Below are 18,145 nucleotides of genomic sequence, written 5' to 3'. Positions count from 1 at the left end.
ATTTTTGTCTTTAACTGGGTAGTTTAAATCATGAAATTTTAAAAAATTTGTCGAGATGAAAGAAAAACACCTTGAATTATGGAGGACACTAGGAATAGTACTTTTTTACAGAGCAAGGGCTTCCTACCAGCATAGGCACTTCTTGGGTTTTTAACCTGAAAAGTTCTTTGGCATATTTTTTCTTTGCTAGCTAATTTTTTTTTCTATTTTTTTGTTTCTTTCTCTTCTCCACTTTATCATCTGGAGACCTGGGTAGTTCCCAATGAAAGAGTGTTTTACAGATTCTTAGAGTGATTTATAGGTAAAAATAGAAAATGATTTTTTTTTAACCTTCAAGTTCCATACCAAAAAAAATGAATATAAGCTTTCATGGAAGTAATTGAAAATGCAGATAATTTTAATTCCATTGCATTTTTCAGAATTCTCAATCGTAATCCTTTGACAACAGGTAAAGATTCTTATCTTTTAAATTGCCAGCATTAAAATATTTGTAAGTATTGCAACAGTTTCATGGCTCATGAGATAATTTCTGCTCTTTTTTGCTTTCGTCAAAGATTGAGTACTTTGGCTGAAAAGTCATAATTTAGATTTTAACTGGGTTATTGAAAATAAGAGTTATTGGCAAAGAAAAGGATTAAGGAAGAATATATATGGGTAAGACAGCCAGCAGAGAATGAGAACAGTGTTGAAGAACACATATAGTTATGAAGATGTAGATGCATGTAGGAATATTACTTATCCCAGAAAGCAAAAAGGAATAAGGGGTACGTTATTTTATTAAAAAGAGTGATCAAAGAGGTAGATGCAATTGAAAATGAAAAGTTAGGATAATAAACAATGATTGTGCTGTTCAGCACCATGGTCATTAATTTGATGATGCAAATTTAAATTTCTTCAATAAGAGCTTTTTGGAATTATCATCTATGGCAAGTAAGAAGCCAGAATTGAAGTAATCACATGTTAAGTATCTTTTTATGTTTAGAATTTTTGTCTTTGGGTTTTATATCATGCATGTTTGGGCTTCTCCTTCAGAGACATGGGAACAACACAAGTGTCACTTACAACTATTGAAAGCATCGTCATGATGACCCTTGAATTGGAAAAACTGTAAGTTGATTTTTCTTACATTTATTTTCACTCAATTGTTTTTCTTTAGTTTCTTTTATTATTTTCTTAAGTCAGGTTTATTTATGTATAATTTTCATTTCACAAAATTCACTGTTTATAAATATACATTGTGATGTGTTTTGACAACTTATAATTCTGTAGCCACCACATTTGAGGTAAATAAATCTTCTGCACTCCCAAAAGACCCCTCATGTCCCTTTGTAGTCAATCCATCCTCCTCCCACTACCAGCCCCTGGCAACCAACAATCTGATTTTTTGTCCGTATAATGTTGCGTTTTCCAGAATATCTTATAACTGAAATCATGTGGTATGTAGCCGTTTGTTTTTGGCTTCTTTCACTTACCAGTCTCTTTGGAGATTCATCTGTTTTGTTGCACCTGTCAGTAGTTCATTCTTTTTATTGCTGAGTAGTATTCTACTTGTGTGGAAACACAGTTTGTTTACACATTCATCGTTTGATGAACATTTGAGTTTTTTCTAGTTTTCTGGCTATTATGAACAAAGCCTCTGAAAACACTCACATGTGTGTGTGAACATATATTTTGTGCAAGCATATGTTTTCATTTCTTTGGGGTAAAATACCTAAGGGTTGGATTGCATCATCATATTCTAAGTGCATATTTAACTTTTTGAGCAACTGCTGAACAGTTTTCTAAAGTGCCTGTGCCATTTTGGTTTCCCACTAGCAGTCTATGCGAGTTGCAGTTGATCCACATCGTCACCTGATCATTATATTTGTTTTTAAAACAAATTTAGCCTTTCTAGTAGGTGTGTAGTTGCATCTCGTGGTTTTTGCCACATTTTGCATTTCTGTAATAGCTGATGATGTTGAGTATCTATTCATGTGCAAGTATCTTTTTAAATGAAGTGTCTGTTAAAATCCATTTTTAATTGGATATTTATATTGAGTTTTAAGAGGGCTTTATATAAAAAGCAATGGAAAAAGTCCTTTCTTTCAGATATGTGTTTAGTAAATATCTTCTCCCAGATTGTGACTTATCTTCATTGTATTAAAGTGTCTCTGAATACTAGAAGTTTTAAATGTTCGATGAAGTCTAATTTAGCAATTTTTTTCGTATTGATTTAATTTATTTATTTGGTTGTGCTGGGTGTTAGTTGCAGCAGATGGACTCCTTAGTTGCGGCTCATGGTCTTCTTAGTTGTGGCATGTGAACTCTTAGTTGCGGCATGCATGTGGGATCCAGTTCCCTGACCAGGGATCGAACCTGGGCCCCCTGCATTGGGAATTGGGAGTCTTAACCACCAGGGAAGGCTCTTAGCAATTTTTCTTAGATGGTTTGTGCTTTTTTGTGTCTTATCTAAGAAATCTTTTTCTGAGACCCCATTGTGTAATCCAAAATCATAAAGATTTTCTCCTATGTTTTCTTCCGGAAGTTGTAGAGTTCCATTTTGGTCTATGATTCATTTTGAGTTAATTTTCATATATGTTGTGAGGGAAGGGTCAAGTTTCTTTTTTTTTTCCGTTAAAAAAAATCTATTTCTGTAATGAACTATTGTGACAGTTCATTACACAACTTACTGCACCTTAAATTGTACCATCAGCCCTCCAGTATGGCAAGCTAATAGAAAGTTTTTGTTATGCCAAGGCTAGTGGAGGGGATTGCATGAGATTAGTATGTGGAAAGAATCCTGCATTTAGCAGTCTGTTCCAACCATCTTTGTCAGGTCAGCTGACAAATGACTGTCTTCACCACGCCATCACACATTGGTCACTGCTCTAGCCTCATCTTCCTCAGCCTCCAACAGCATCTGTCACAATTGTGATCCCTCTCTTGTCAGCTATATGTCCTCCTCTCTGGATATTAAAAATTATTTCCCGGGGCTTCCTTGGTGGCACAGTGGTTGCGAGTCCGCCTGCCGATGCAGGGGAGGCGGGTTTGTACCCCGGTCCGGGAAAGATCCCACATGCCGCGGAGCGGCTGGGCCTGTGAGCCATGGCCGCTGGGCCTGCGCGTCCAGAGCCTGTGCTCCACGACGGGAGAGGCCACAACAGTGAGAGGCCCGCGTATGGCAAAAAAAAAAAAAAAATTTATTTCCCTATGTAACTACAATACTGTTAACACACAGTATTGAAGAAATTAAATTCCTGCACAATAATATTACCTAATAAAGAGTTGCTATTCAATTTTCCCCAATTCTCTCTCATATAATATCATTTCTTTTAACAGCTTTTTGAGGTATAATTGACATACAGTAATCTGTGTTCACACACACACATACATACACACCATGAAGACATCACCACAATCAAAATGTCCATCACCTCAGAAAGTTTCTTAACATTTCTTCGTAATTATTGCTTCCAGTCTTTCCTTGCCCTTTCCAGTCGCCATGCAACCATTGATGTGCTTTCTGTTTGCATTTTCTAGAATTTTATGTAAATGGAATCATGCAGTGTATACTTTTTTCTAACTGGCTTCTAAGCTCAGCATGATTATTTTAATCTTCATCCATATTTTTGTATTTATCAGTAATTCATTTGTTTGTTGTTGAATAGTATTCCATTATACGGATGTACCCCAATTTATCTATTCACCATTGATGGACATATGAGTTGTTTCAGTCTTTGTCTATTACAGATAAAGTTGGTATGAATATTTGTGTACAAGTCTTTGTATGGATATATACTTCCATTTCTCTTGGGTAAATACCTGCAAGTAGAATGGCTGGATCATTGGTAAATGTATGTTTAAGTTTTTAAAAAATATCTATTTTCCATAGTGGCTTGATCATTTTACATCTCTACCAGCAGTGTATGAGAGTTGCATCTTCTTCACGTTGCGGCCAGCACTTGCTATGCTCAGTATTTTTAATTTTAGATAGTTTAATAGGTGTGCAATTTTTTCTCACTCTAGCATCCCTAATGATTAATCTTGTCAAACATCTTTTCATATGCTTATTTTCCATATGTATATCTTTGAATCTTTTATCTATATTTTTCTGGAGTTTTGAGAGTTCTTTATATATTCTTGAAATTAGTCCTTTATCCAATGTGTAAGTTGCTAAGTGTTTTCTCCCATTCTGGGACTCATCTTTTCATTCTCTCAGTAGTGTCTTTTGTAGGGCAGAAATTCTTAATTTTGATGGTGGCTAATTTATCTATTTTTTTTTTATGGATTATGCTTTTGGTGTTGTATCTAAGAAATCTTGCCTAACTCAAGGCCATAAAATTTTTCACTTGTTTTGCTCTAGAAGTTTTATAGTTTTATGTTATACATTTAGACCTTTGAACCAATTTGAGTTCATTTCTGTATATGGTTTGGATGGAAGTTGTTGTTTTTTTTTTTTTTGAACCTGGATATTCAGTTGTTCCAGCATCATTTGTTGAAAAGACTATCGTATCTCCTCTCAAATGCCTCTGAACCTGAAAGTCAGTTGTCCACATCTCTGTACTTCTGAACTTTCTATCCTGTTCTTTTGATTTTTTGCCTATCTTTACGCTACTATCACAATGTCTTGAAAGTGTAGCTTCATAAGCCTTGAAATCAGTTACTGTTAGTTCTTCAACTTTGTTCTTTTTCAACGTTGTTTTAGTTATCGTAAATTTTATTTCCACATGAATTCTAGAATTAGGTTTTCAATTTCTATAGAAAAGCCTACTGTGATTTTGATCTATAAATCAGTTTGGGGAGAATTGATGTCTTAACAATATTGAATCTTCTGATCCATGAATACATTATATCTCTCCATTTACTTAGGTCTTCCTTAATTTCCCACAGCAATATTTTACAGTTTTCAGTGTGCAAGTCTTTTACATATTTTATCAGATTTATTCTAAGTATTTTATACGTTTGATTCTATTATAAGTAGTATTTTAAAACTTTGATCTCTGATTGTTTGTTGATATAAATTAATCTTTTTGTATGTTGATCTTGCACCCTGCAAACTTGATAAACTCATTTATTAGTTCCAGTAGCAATTTTGTAGATTCTGTCAGGTTTTCTACATAATCATGTTATCTGCAAATAAAGATAGTTCTACTTCTTCCTTTCCATTCTGAATATGGCTTATTTTTTGTTGCCCTATTGCACTGGCTAGAACCTTCATGCAATGTCAAATAGAAGTAATGAGAGTAGGCATCCTTGCTTTTGTCCTGATCCTGGAGAGAAAGTACTTTGTCCTTCACCATTAAATATGATGTTTGGTGTTTTGTAGAAGTCATTTATCAGGTTGAGGAAGTCTCCTTCCATTCCTAGTCTACTGAGGGCTGTTTTTTCTTTAATCAGGAATGGATGTTAGATTCTTTTCATTGTTTTCCTGCATCTATTGCAATGATTATGTCATTTTTCCCTTCTTTTCTTTTCTTAATTTGTTTATTTATTTTTGGGCTGTATTGGGCCTCCATTCCTGCACGCAGGCTTTCTCTAGTTGTGGCGAGCAGGGACTACTCTTCATTGCAGTATGCAGGCTTCTCATTGCGGTGGCTTCTCTTGTTGCAGGGCACGAACTCTAGGTGAATGGACTTCACTAGTTGTGGCACATGGGCTCAGTAGTTGTGTCTCACAGGCTCTAGAGCACAGGTTCATTAGTTGTGGTGCACGGGCTTAGTTGCTCCGTGGCATGCGGGATCTTCCCGGACCAGGGCTGAAACCCATGTCCCCTGCACTGGCAGTGGATTCTTAACCACTGCCCCATCAGAGATGTCCTGATTTTTCTTTTTTAGTGTACTAAGTTGGGTAAATTGATTTTCAAATATTAACCCAACTTTTCATTCTTGAGATAAACCCAATTGGACATGATGTATCATCTTTTTATATAATACTGGATTTGATATGCTAAAATTTTGTTAAGAATTTTTGCCTCTGTGTTCATGAGAGATACTGGTCTATAGTTTTCTTGCAATGTCATTGTCTAATCTTGATACGGTGAAAGTTGGCCTTATAAATAAGTTGGGAAATATTCCCTTCTCTTCAACTTTCTGGTAGAGTTTGTGTAGAATTGACATTATTTTATTCCTTAAATGTTTGGTAGAATTTATCAGCTAAGCCACCTGGACTTGAAGCTTTCTTTGTTGGAAGGTTCTAAACTGCACATCCAATTTCTTTAATAGCTGTATTCTATTTTTTTTTTTTTTTTTTTTTGCGGGGCCTACTCTTCATTGTGGTACACCCGCTTCTCACTGGATGTCTTCTCTTGTTGCAGAGCACAGGCTCTAGGTGCATGGGCTTCAGTAGTTGTGGCACACAGGCTCTTGAGTGCAGGCTCAGTAGTTGTGAGGTACAGGCTTAGTTGCTCCGTGGCATGTGGAATCTTCCCGAAACAGGGACCGAACCCATGACCCCTGCATTGGCAGGCAGATTTTTAAACACTGAACAACCAGGGAAGTCCCTATTCCTGTATTCTTAATCTTTATGTAGATCCATATTCCAATCTGATGTCATTTTTCTTCTGCTTGAAAATACTTCTTTTAACATTTCTTAAAGTGAAAGTCTACTAGTAATGAATTCTTTCAGCTTTTGTATGTCTGAGACAGTCTTTATTTTGCTTTTGTTTTGACATATTTGGGTATAGAATTCTAGCTTGATAGAATTAAATTCACTACTTTAAAGATGTTATTCCACTGAGTTCTCATTTACATTGTTTCCAACAAAAATTCTGCTGTCATTGTTATCTTTGTTCCTCTGTATGTAGTGTATAGTTTTTTCCTCTTGCTGCTTTTAAATTTTTCTATTTATTGCTGGTTTTGAGCAATTTGATTATTTTTTGTGCCTTGGTGTAGTTTTGTCCATGTTTCTTATGCTTAAAGTTCATTGATCTTCTTGACTTTGTGGCTTTATAGTGTTTACCATTTTGGAAACATTTTGGCTATTATATCTTCAAATGTTTGCATTTCTCCTCTCCTTCATGGACTCTAAGTACACATGTATTAGGCCACTTGAAGTTGTTGCACAGCTCACTGATGCTCTATTAAGTTTTGTTGATGTTTAGTTTTGTTACTCTTTTTGTTTCATTTTGGATAGTTTCTCCTACTATGCCTTAATGTTCAGTGACCCTTTCTTCTGCAGTGTCTAATCAGCCATTAACCTTTCAATATCTTTTTCATTTAGACATTGCTTTTAATCTCTAGAAGCTCAATTTTGGTCTGTTTTACCTTTTCCATGCCTGTACTTAACATTTTCAGTTTTTAGTCTAGGTTTTTTCACATATGAACTACAGTTATAATAACTTTACTTCAGGTATAATAACTTTTTAAATGTTCTTTTCTGCGAATTCTAACATCTATATAGGTTATGGGTTAGTTCTCCTCACTATGGGGCATATTTTTCTACTTCTTTGCATGCTTGGCAATTTTTCATATGATCCCAGATATTGTGAGTTTTAGTTTATTGTGTGATATATATATTTATATTCCTATAAAATGCTTGGGCTTTGTTTTGGGTGAAATTAAGTTACTCAAAACAATTTTATTCTTTTAGGTCTAGCTTTTAAGATTCGTTGGGTAGGAGTCCAAGTAGCCTTTAGTCTGGCGCACGTTATTTGCAACTACTGAGACAGGTCTTTTCTGAGTATCATGAGGTTTTCCAGTCTGACTTGTAAGAACAGGTACTATTCCTACAACCTTGTGTGATATCCAGTTATTCTTATTATTAATCCTTTCATGTGGTCCTTTTCCTGGCATCAAGTAATTCCTCCCACAAATGTACTGACAAATACTTTGTTGAATTCTCAAGAGATCCCTCTGCATATCTGCAGACTTCTTTGTGCACTTCTTTTGTCTCTGATACTCTGCTTTTTTTTTTTTTTTTTTTTGCGGTACACGGGCCTCTCACTGTTGTGGCCTCTCCCGTTGCGGAGCACAGGCTCCGGACGTGCAGGCTCAGCGGCCATGGCTCACGGGCCCAGCCCGGCATGTGGGATCTTCCCAGATCGGGGCATGAACCGTGTCCCCTGCCTTAGCAGGTGGACTCTCAACCACCGCGCCACCAGGAAAGCCCTGATACTCTGCTTTTTGAACTCTAGTTACCTTGGTTTTCCCAGACTGTCAGCTCCATTTCGTCAGTTCGGGAGTCCACCAGTCTCTGCCTGGACTTCTCTTCCCTGTACCATGATCTGGAAACTCTCTCAGAGAAGTAAGTTAGGGCAATTATAGGGATCACTTCATTTATTTCCCAACTCATGAGGATTACTGAACTTTATTGCCTGAGGTCCAGTTTCTTGAAAAGTGTTTTTTCATATGATCTGTCTTATTTTTTCATTGCTTCAGGTGCAAGGTTAAATTGGTCCTTGTTACTTCATCTTGGCCAGAATCCAATAACATTCCTTAAGTGTGTTTTGCTTTGATACAGGGTCCAAATAAGATTAGGCATTGCATGTCTTGTCTTTGTTTCCTTTAATCTACAATATTTCCCTGCTATTTTTTTTCTTGGTCTTTTATGACATTGGCATTTTTGAAGAGGCTAAGCCAGTTGCCTTATAAATTGCCCAACAATCTGGATTTGTCCGTTTCCTCATTAGATTCAAAGTAAACTTTTTGAGGAAGAATACTATATAGGTGATGTAACCTTCATACTTCATCACTTCAGGTGGCCCAGTGCTAAGTTTGATCACTTGATTAAGGTGGTATCTTCCATATCTCTCCACTGTAAAGTTATTTTTCCCCTTGGTAATTGAAAAATCATATGTGGGGTGAAAGTGTGGAATCAGTGAAGATCCTACTTTCAAACAACTCTTCACATAAATGTGCATCAATGATAATCCTTGTCTGAATCGATTATTACATTGATAGTTGCCAAATGACACTTTCCTAATTCTATCTTTCCTTTTCCATTTATTAGCTGACATTATTCTATAATGAAGAGCCCCCCCACTTTCATTTTGAGTATCATTATGAACTCATGTGCTTTTTTTTAAGTTAAGTATGTTATAACTTATTATAATGATAATGTTATTCTTTGGAATGTTCCTTTTGTCCAGATTTGGCCAAAGCGACCTCTGTTATTGTTTAACCACACGATGCTTTTCTATTACTACTTTTCTATTACTAGAATAATTTCTAATATATTACTATTCACAAATAGGACCTGAGAAAGGGACTCCAGAAGGTGCGGTCTTATTCAGACTCTTCTTAGAAGTGTGCCTTCTTCCTGTGTACTCTCAACCCAAAGTGAGGCTTTCGGGTTGGAAAGAGATACTTCGGATTTAAACTACAGATCAGTGTCACCCAATGCTAATCCCTATTCCCTTTTTTCGAGGCATACCGTACCTACTGCCATCCTAATCCTTCTGTTGGGCACCTCTCTCCTCCTCTATATTTATTTACAACAGTCAAGAGCAGCAATTGGCCAACCGGCCCCTATCCAGTTCTGCAGTCCATATGCCCCAAGAACTTCTTTTTGCACTGGTCTGTGGTGGCCTTGGCCTACCTCTTCTACCTTCTCAAGTAACTCTTTTACCACGAATTTAATTACCTGTGTTTCCATTTATAGGATCTTACCTAGCCGTATGGCCTGCTGCCTCTGCCAATTTAAAAATACCATTGAGGTTGTCTGAAAGACAGTCCAGCTGCGTTGTGACAGTGAATGCCTGACAGACGTCACACGTTGTGGTGAGTCTCAATTGTGGGATAATAAATTTTTAATTATTTAATATTTTTATTTTTAATCAATGATGATAAATGTTAAAATTCATGATGTAATTGCATTATTTCAATTCATACTTTCAGAGTTCCAGCTCCCTAAGTTTCTAAGAACTACCCCTTTGCTAAAAATCAGATTCTTGTTTACATTATTAAGCTAATAATAGCTCAGTTACATTGTCAGCTTAATAATGTAACTGATCCGCATACATAAAGGGACAAGAGAAAGGAATGGATGAGGGAAGGGAATTAACATTAATGGCTTCATATCCTATGCTGTGCTCTGTGCAAATGAGAACTTATTGATATAGTACATCACAGTTTATAAACTGATTTTATATACATTAGGTCTCAAGTACCCTTTGTCTTACAGGACAGATGTAAATATATTTTTGTTTGTTTCTGCAGTTTTATAAAGAGTACAAGTGATGCTGTTTTATGTCCTCTTTGGAGCCTGAGAGTTTCTGGTTCCATAACCAGAAGCTGCTACCTAGCCCTTCTAATGGAATGGAGAGCTAGTTTATTCTTTGGCTGTCAAGCTCTGAACTTGCTCTGAATCTCACGCTTTTCTATCCACAAAACACTCAGGGGCTTTCAACTCTTTTTCTATATATTAGATTTATTGGCACTAAGTATTTGAAAAGCGCGCGTGCGCATGTGCAAGCGTAGTCCGCTTGCGCCCCGAGCAGCGCACGTGCGGTGACGGTGGATTGGTGCAATTGGTACTTTTTGCGCTTCCCATCGGGGGTGACAAAACCTTGCTGGTGTGGGAGCTGAGCTCTGGACCCACCCCCGAGGCTTTGCAATTGAGCCGAGCCGGAGGGGAGGGAAGGGTGGAGGAGGCCGCCCCGCGCCCCAGTAACTGGGCGCCCCGGGGTACTGCTTCAGTACCTCATCTGCCTGTGGTCTCCGCTGAGAGGAATCTTAGTTCTAGAGACGACCTGAGCAGTCAGCTCGCCCCCATAGATTTTTGAGAGTTAGTCCCCAACAGAAGGCATTGCCTCCTAATGCATCTCGAAGCTTAGGATTTCAGAGGGAAACTTGTTCATGAAATGAGAAGTGTTTGGAGTAGCAGGCTCACCACAGTTACCTGTGGCGAAGGGCTGGGGGAATATAAGGGAATGGGCGGTTTGGTTTCCTGGGCCTGAAATTTACTGCACTTTCTTAGTGTGAGACCACCCTAGAGCATTCTCTGTTCACAGTCTTCTCCCGGTTTGGCCTTCTGTATTCTGTCTGAGTCTTCCCAAACTCAGCAGTGGGCTGTCCTGGGTTCTCTGCCATCATCAAGTTTTATTCAGCAAGGGATGCCCACAGAGCCCAAAAGGCATGGGACCAGAAGCAGCTTTTTCACACATCTCCAGTGAAGGTGGGTCCAAATGTGGAATTCCTCGCTCTACTGGGATGAAGTGCTGAATTTAAAACTAATAGGCCATCTGGAAATCCCTGGTGGTCCAGTGGTTAGGACTGTGCACTTTCACTGCTGAAGGCCCGGGTTGAATCCCTGGTCTGGGAACTAAGATCCCAAGGGGAAAGAAAAAAAAAAAAAAAACGACTAGCGTTTGTACAGCACTGCGGTGTACAGAATGCTCTCACATGCACTGCTCCACTGATCCCCCAGTTCCCCAGTTGTTTTTTTCTTTTATTTTAGATGAAGAAACTCGAACTCAGGATGGTTAAGTGACTTACTTAAGGTTCATGACAGTAAATGTGGAAACTAGAGGCCAAACCCTAACTTAACTGATGTTAAACCCCATGTCATTTTATGCTGCCCCTTAATTTAAGAAATCTTCACAAGAATCTTCCTTATATATACATTTATGTGGATTTTAAATGTGTGAGGTTGACAAAAATTTTTTAAATTAATTAATAAATTTATTTATTTATTTTTGGCTGCGTTGGGTCTTGTTGCTGCACGCCAGCTTTCTCTATTTGCGGCAAGCAGAGTTTGCTCTTCGTTGTGGTACGTGGGCTTCTCATCGCGACGGCCTCTCTTGTTGCGGAGCACGGGTTCTAGGCATGCGGGCTTCAGTAGTTGTGCCTCACGAGCTCTAGAGCACAGGCTCAGTAGTTGTGGCACACGGGATTAGTTGCTCTGCGGCATGTGGGATCTTCACGGACAAAGATCGAACCCTTGTCCCCTGCGTTGGCACCCAGACTCTTAACCAGTGTGCCAACAACGAAGTCCCGAGCTTGACAAACTTTTGTCAGATGTAACATAAAGGAGGCTTCATCATCCTCATCACTCTCAAACTGCCTATTAAGAACTCACTTCAGATTCCAGAAAATGGTTAAATATTCTTTAATGCATTGTAGAAACCTTATTCCATATTAACATGCCATCCAATTTTAGTTCCCCAGAATTAACATTTCATTATGTTAAGGACCTTTTCAATTCCTCTGAATAAGTGAGTGAGGCTTAGATTTCCCAGACCTTTCCCTGTATAATTGTGTGTCTTCTCTGATTGGCTTCTTGCTCCAGCTACTTCCTCCTGACCTTGCTGCCTCTTCTCATCCATATTTCTTTACTCACTGATTTCACCTTTATTGAATCTGAGAACTCTCCTCAGATGTGACTCCAGGTGCAGTACCTCCCACTTCTGTACCCTGTTTAACACCCTCTTCAATCCTGGCTCTAGTCCCTGGGATTGAAATGATTTTGTGTCAGACATTCTTTAATTTGCGGACCCTGCTACCATTTCACGTACCACTCAGATATTACAGATGGTCCTGGAAAGATTATGCAACAGTTACTTGGTATCAATTGTGAGTAATGAGTTCTTTTCTTATATTGGACATTAAGACCATTCCATAAGTGTAGGTTGTGAGGTTTTCACAGCATAAAGCCCGTCACTGATAGAGTAATGAAGAAAATGTTCTCCAAGTCACTATAGAGTTGAGAGGAAAGGGCATTCGTATTAGATTTCTTTATTTAATGCAGAGCTTTAGTTTACTACCCACAACCCCAAAATTTTTCCCTACTTTACTTATGCGTTCTTTTTCAATTTTATTTATTTATTTATTTATTTGGTTGCACCGGGTCTCAGTTGCAGCAGGTGGTCTCCTTGGTTGCGGCTCAAGGGCTCCCCAGTTGTGGCATGTGGGCTCCCCATTTGCAGCAGGCAGGCTCCTTTAGTTGTGGCTTGCAGACTTCTTAGATGTGGCATGCGAACTCTTAGTTGCAGCATGCATGTGAGACCTAGTTCCCTAACTGGGGATTGAACCTGGGCCCCCTACATTGGGATAACGGAATCTTAACCACTGCACCAGCACGGAAGTTCCAATTATGTGTTCTCTTATTCATTGGCAGGTATCTTCCTATCTTTTTCTCCTGTGTTTTTTATAAATACAGAAAAGAGAATAACATCTTAAAATAAAATGAAGGAAAGGCCTAACGTATCTGAGTTTTTCTCAGTAGCACGAAGGGAAAGGTTTGCCAGCAAGAACTGTGGCAAGGTTATCCGAGATGTCAACTGTCTCTACTACCCAGTGGCTCAGAGCCCTTCTGAAGACTCCTAATTGTCCAGGACAGCTCCATTATGACTCACCGCACAGGACATAGCCTCCCATGTGACACTCAACATTTAAAAATTAGTCTTCATTTCTCCTTCCCTGCAGGCAGCTTCAGTTGGAGAAAGTAACTTCATGTTCTTATGTACTCATTCCTTCACTCAGTCAACAGACCATCACTCCTCTATTATATGCCAATATGTATTCTTCTTTCTGGTAACAAGGAAAGAATAATATATGGTTCCTTCAAGCACTTAAGGAGCTCATAAACTAGTGACTGAGGAAGATGCAGAAACAAATCAATAATGAATTAACAGTGCTTTGACTTTATTTGTATTATTTGAATTTTTATGACTAAATTTATATACTACACCCTGTTCAAAATGGAAATGGACCTTTAAGAAAGAAGTAGTGATGTAAAAAATCCACAGTAATATGTAAGTTATTTAGAGAGTTAAGACGGGAAATATTTGCACTCTCAAAGAAGCTTGTTAATGCAGATGAACCTCTAATTCTTTTCGTTGCTTCATTTACATTTATAAAGGTACACATATTCCCTCTTCTAACAGGGGTTAGTAACTTGGGGAGGGGGTGCTACAGGTTCAGGTCCTAATTCAGTGGCAGGTCTGTCTTATCTCCTCTTCAGGTCATATTCTCAAGCCAGAGCTACAGGATGAGATGAGTAAAACACTCCATGCCTTTGCTTACCCCCAGCCCCATCATAGGCTTTTGCTGGGCTTCCTTGGTTGCTTTCATCATCACTTTCACCACCGGATGTCAGGGAACTTTCTGGTTAATCAGGGGCCCTGGAAATGATGCAGAAAAGTACTGACTTAAAAATAATAAATAACATTTATTTAGGGCTCACTGTGAACTCATTGCTTAAAATGTCCTACTTAATCTTCACAACCACTCTATAAAATTGGTATTGATAAATCTCAGGTATATCCAAAATAAATCTCTATGTAGGGTTGTGATATTTTTAGGTCTTTTATGTCTTTAGGTTTGTCTCGGCACCAGATAAAGGCGGTTCATCATAATATGCTTGCCCTAAACAGCTCCAGATGCCAAGAATTGGCAAATTACTTCTTTGGTTTCCATGGGTGGTCAAAAAGGATCATCAAGGTAAACTCTGTAGACTTTCTTTGACTAACCAGACTCCTTTCAACATTGAACTCCTAGGCTTTAGAGAGAAGAATAGAACAGGGCTATAGGGAGGAGATGTGGGAGGCTTCCACATGGAAGTATCTGAGCATTGGCCTGCCACTTAGAAATAGTGATAAACTCAATGACTTGGATGGTGGTGTCCATAATTTTCTCCAGTATTTGTATGGTATATCATAAAAAATACTTGTCCATATCTAGTCATTCATTTGCAAGTCTCAGTTGATTTTGAAGGGATAGCATATCTAAACTATTACCTGGGATTACTGGAGTTTAGTTTTTATTTCTAACAACAGAATATGTTGAAGTCTAGCCTTTAATTCAAAATCCTAACAGCTTCAGGATCTTTCCAACCTTGAAGAAAGGGAAAATACAGATATTGTGACACCACTTCAGAAGCAAAGCCTGAAGTTCTTCTGTGCTTTAGAGGTGGTGTTGACTTCCCACAAGTGCAGGAGTCCCTGAGCTGGCATGGCTGAGGAACCTTTGGATAAGTTGGAGGAAGGTCTGTTTTCCAGTATCTGTGTGTGTGTGGGGAGGTGAGGCAGTGGGATTTCTCTTTTTTCCTTTCTTTCTGAAACTCAACTTTTCAGATACATCCTCACCTTTTCTAAGCAACTAAAGCCCTGGGCAGAATTGTTCTGCCCGATAATATAGGTTTTTATCTTAGGCAATACCTGACAACACCTTAAACTTTAGAATTTTAGAACTCGCTGCCTGCCAAGAAGCTTAGGAGGAGGGAAAATTAGTTATTATTATTATTATATTTTTGGTTAATAATTTGTTTTGTGCTAAAATAATCCTTGAAATACAGATGTCTTCTGGCCTTCAGTTATCCCAAAAAAATCATTGTCTGAAGATTGAAATAAACTCATGTGTAAATGTCCAGTCCTTTGCCTCCTATAGAATGGCCTGAGCAGAAAAATAAATGTAGATCCCTAGAAAGGGGATTCTCATTGATACTGAGATTTTTCCTAGATTCCATGGCACTTGGGCTTAGGGTTTTAAGTCAGAAGCAGGGCTGTTAGCGAATGGGGTGGAGGAGGCTCCACTATTCACCTGAGTGGGTGATGGTTGAGTAGAGTCCAGATCATCTGCACTACAACCAAATCTGTCTCACTGTATGAGTCCAGCCCTTGATGCAGAGGAGAGCAGGGTCTGTAGCAGTGCAGCCTCAGCTTCTCCATTTGAAATCTGTGAGTAATATGAGATTTGTGCCACGTTCTTGGTTTGCATTTCCCGTGTAGTATTTTAGGAACTTCCAGAATAGATCCGAGCCGTAAAAATGTGCCATGCCAGGGTATACCTAAAACAGAGACATTCACCCGTAGCCCAGTGTTGTGCCTGCTTTAATCACTAAGGTAATGATCTAAGAATCACAGATGCATTTTTAGTTTTAAACACATAACCTAGAAATCAGTTATTCATATAGGCATTTTAAATTCATCTGTTTTGGTTGGATTTAGGGTCATTATCATTCCTTATGAGAAGGAAGATAACCCAGAAGCTTGCTGTTCAGAAAGCTATGACAGATGGATTCCAGAAATTGCTGATTGTGGTTTTAGGTAAGACCTTTTTGATTGTCGTTGAAGTGCTTCAGTTTCAGTGAGCAAATAAACTTATTTGAAAAGTTAATTGGATGAAAATAATGGTTATCCAAAACATTACAGATTCTTTCATTCACCATATGCTTTCACAGCAACAGTCTTAAATTTGTTCTTTGTGGCATTTATGAGAAGAACGACAGCAAATATTATTGTCCCCAGTGTTTAGATGTAGAATGACTTGCCTCAATTCATACAGAAAGTGTTGGATCCAGTTCTTCCTCAGTTGCTTGCTTATCATACAGAGTAGTGTAGTGATTATAAGCCTTGGACACCTGTGTTTGAGTCCTACCATTGTCTCTTAGATTTTGTTGCTGTTGTTGTTGCAATTTTGGGTTTTTCTAGCCAGAGACCTTTGAAGGTATTTAATATCTCTAAGCTTCAATTTCTTTATCTGCATATAGGGTTAGTAATTTAGCTTACCACCAAATGGGGGATATTGTAAGAGTAAATGAGATGATGAATATAAAAAGCTTAGAACTATGCCTGAAACATAGTAAGCAGACAAAATGTATTGACTATTATTATTACCGCTGTTTTCTTGTTGAAGGGTTTATTTCTGATATATTGGGTGAATATGATTCTTATATAATAATCGGCTAAGTTTTTGTGAGCCTTGAAACTGGTCATGCTATTGAATAGCGTTGATTGTGTTCCCTATCCAGTTATACAGCGGTGAGAATGTCACAGGCTGTGCCCAAAGGAAACTTTATGATTAGTAGATTCCGGCAACAGAATTGCTCCCCTGCTTCACAGCCCTGCAGGCTTAGAGACTGAGAAATCCTAGGTAAGTTGTCAGCGACCTTATTGGCTTGTAAGAGTTGACCCTGGATTGGACTTGGCCTTCCAGCCTGGGCAGCCCTTCCAGTGAAGTTTGACTATCTGGTCATCAGGCACAGTCTCCATCCGCTGTCAACTCTGGGTAACAACCTTTAAGAACCAAACTAAATGCCTGAGTTGTTTGTGCCTAATATGCCAAGGTACTCCTTATATGTACACAAAACCCCTTAGACCAAAAATCCTGGTGGCTCTAGCTTGCCTTGAGGAAAGCTGTATTGTCCAAAAGGTACATGGGCCAGTTTCTGCCAGTAGAGTGTTCAAATGCTCTGTCTGTCTCTGTCTCCAAAGCTTTGTTCATTGTCTCTGGTAGAATTTTGGTCCCAAGGAGTAGGCACTTGCCTTGCTTCTAATAGGAAGTATCTGTTATAGTCCAGTGGTATCTCTCCCAGGTTTGAACTCACTTTGACCCCCACCTAATGCCTTCCTATTTAATTGTATTGTGATTGAACATTTTTGTTTCCACGGCTTTAAATTTCTATGTCCTTATTCCTTAGTTCTTATTTCTAAGATCATAAAGTTTTTGAACCAAAGTTGATACTTGTTATATACGTTTTCACATATAATTATAATAAAAACTGACGAGTCAGATGAGGGAACTTCTAGGAAAATGCTCTTGTTTTCTGCTTTTAGAAGTCAAAAGAATGTCTAATTATTCGGTGCTACCACAGGAAGTTTTAGAACAAGAAAACTTCTGAATTGATCCTTGTTAACTTTATTACAGAAAGTGGTAAAACAGCTGTGGCATATAGACCCTGTGAAGAGGTCACAGATGCTAGAACCGAAGAGGAGCTACAGGATTTAATTCAAGTATGTGGAGATAAAAGCTCAAGGGGTACACGGCCAGTGTAGCCATAATTCAAAACAACCAGCAGGATTTGGAAGACTTCAGCATGTCTACTCAGCCCTGTCTTCCTTAGGAAAAGGTGAAACTCTGAAAGTGCTTTTGAGGCAGGGAATTTCTAGGACTTTTCCAAGTCCCGGACCTTGTCTCTGGCCCCATATTTGAAGTTTGGAGAGCAGGATTGAGGGCCACCAGTGTACGTCTATGGTTGTGGACACAGGAGAAGACACAGGCCTTTTAGAACTCCCCTCAAATAGAATTGCAGGGACTTGGGAACAAAGTAACTATGGTCTTAAGTGTGATTATGCTACACTGTCTAAAAACTATTCATACCTTTCAAGTAAGGTATATTACCCAGATCTCAGCATCTCCTATGTATCTTGTGTTAAATATTTTGCCAAAGAACCTTTCTGTAAAACAATTATACGGATGCCTCGAATTACGGATTAAGTTGTTAACATAAT

At 38.5% G+C, this 18,145-nt stretch overlaps 1 long non-coding RNA gene across 4 annotated transcripts; it reads left to right on the top strand.

Annotated features, from left to right (window-relative positions):
- Positions 1–463: 463 nt before the first annotated feature.
- On the top strand, positions 464–17,600 carry LOC113614969 (uncharacterized). 4 transcript variants are annotated; one of them, XR_003430799.1, is made up of 8 exons: positions 464–490; positions 1,033–1,107; positions 9,577–9,695; positions 14,236–14,357; positions 14,733–14,901; positions 15,644–15,757; positions 15,863–15,961; positions 16,666–16,981. It is a non-coding gene; the product is annotated as an uncharacterized LOC113614969 (long non-coding RNA). The 4 variants fall into 4 exon arrangements; XR_003430800.1 differs by lacking the exon at positions 16,666–16,981 and adding an exon at positions 17,562–17,600 and having other exon boundaries at positions 14,733–15,757; XR_003430798.1 differs by having other exon boundaries at positions 14,733–15,757.
- The last annotated feature ends 545 nt before the right edge of the window (positions 17,601–18,145 follow it).

Source organism: Aethalodelphis obliquidens, unplaced genomic scaffold (genome assembly GCF_003676395.1).
Source record: "Aethalodelphis obliquidens isolate GAN/ISIS:26980383/991018 unplaced genomic scaffold, ASM367639v1 scaffold109, whole genome shotgun sequence".
Classification (NCBI taxonomy): domain Eukaryota; kingdom Metazoa; phylum Chordata; class Mammalia; order Artiodactyla; family Delphinidae; genus Aethalodelphis; species Aethalodelphis obliquidens.
This window is presented reverse-complemented; position numbering and strand designations above follow the sequence as displayed.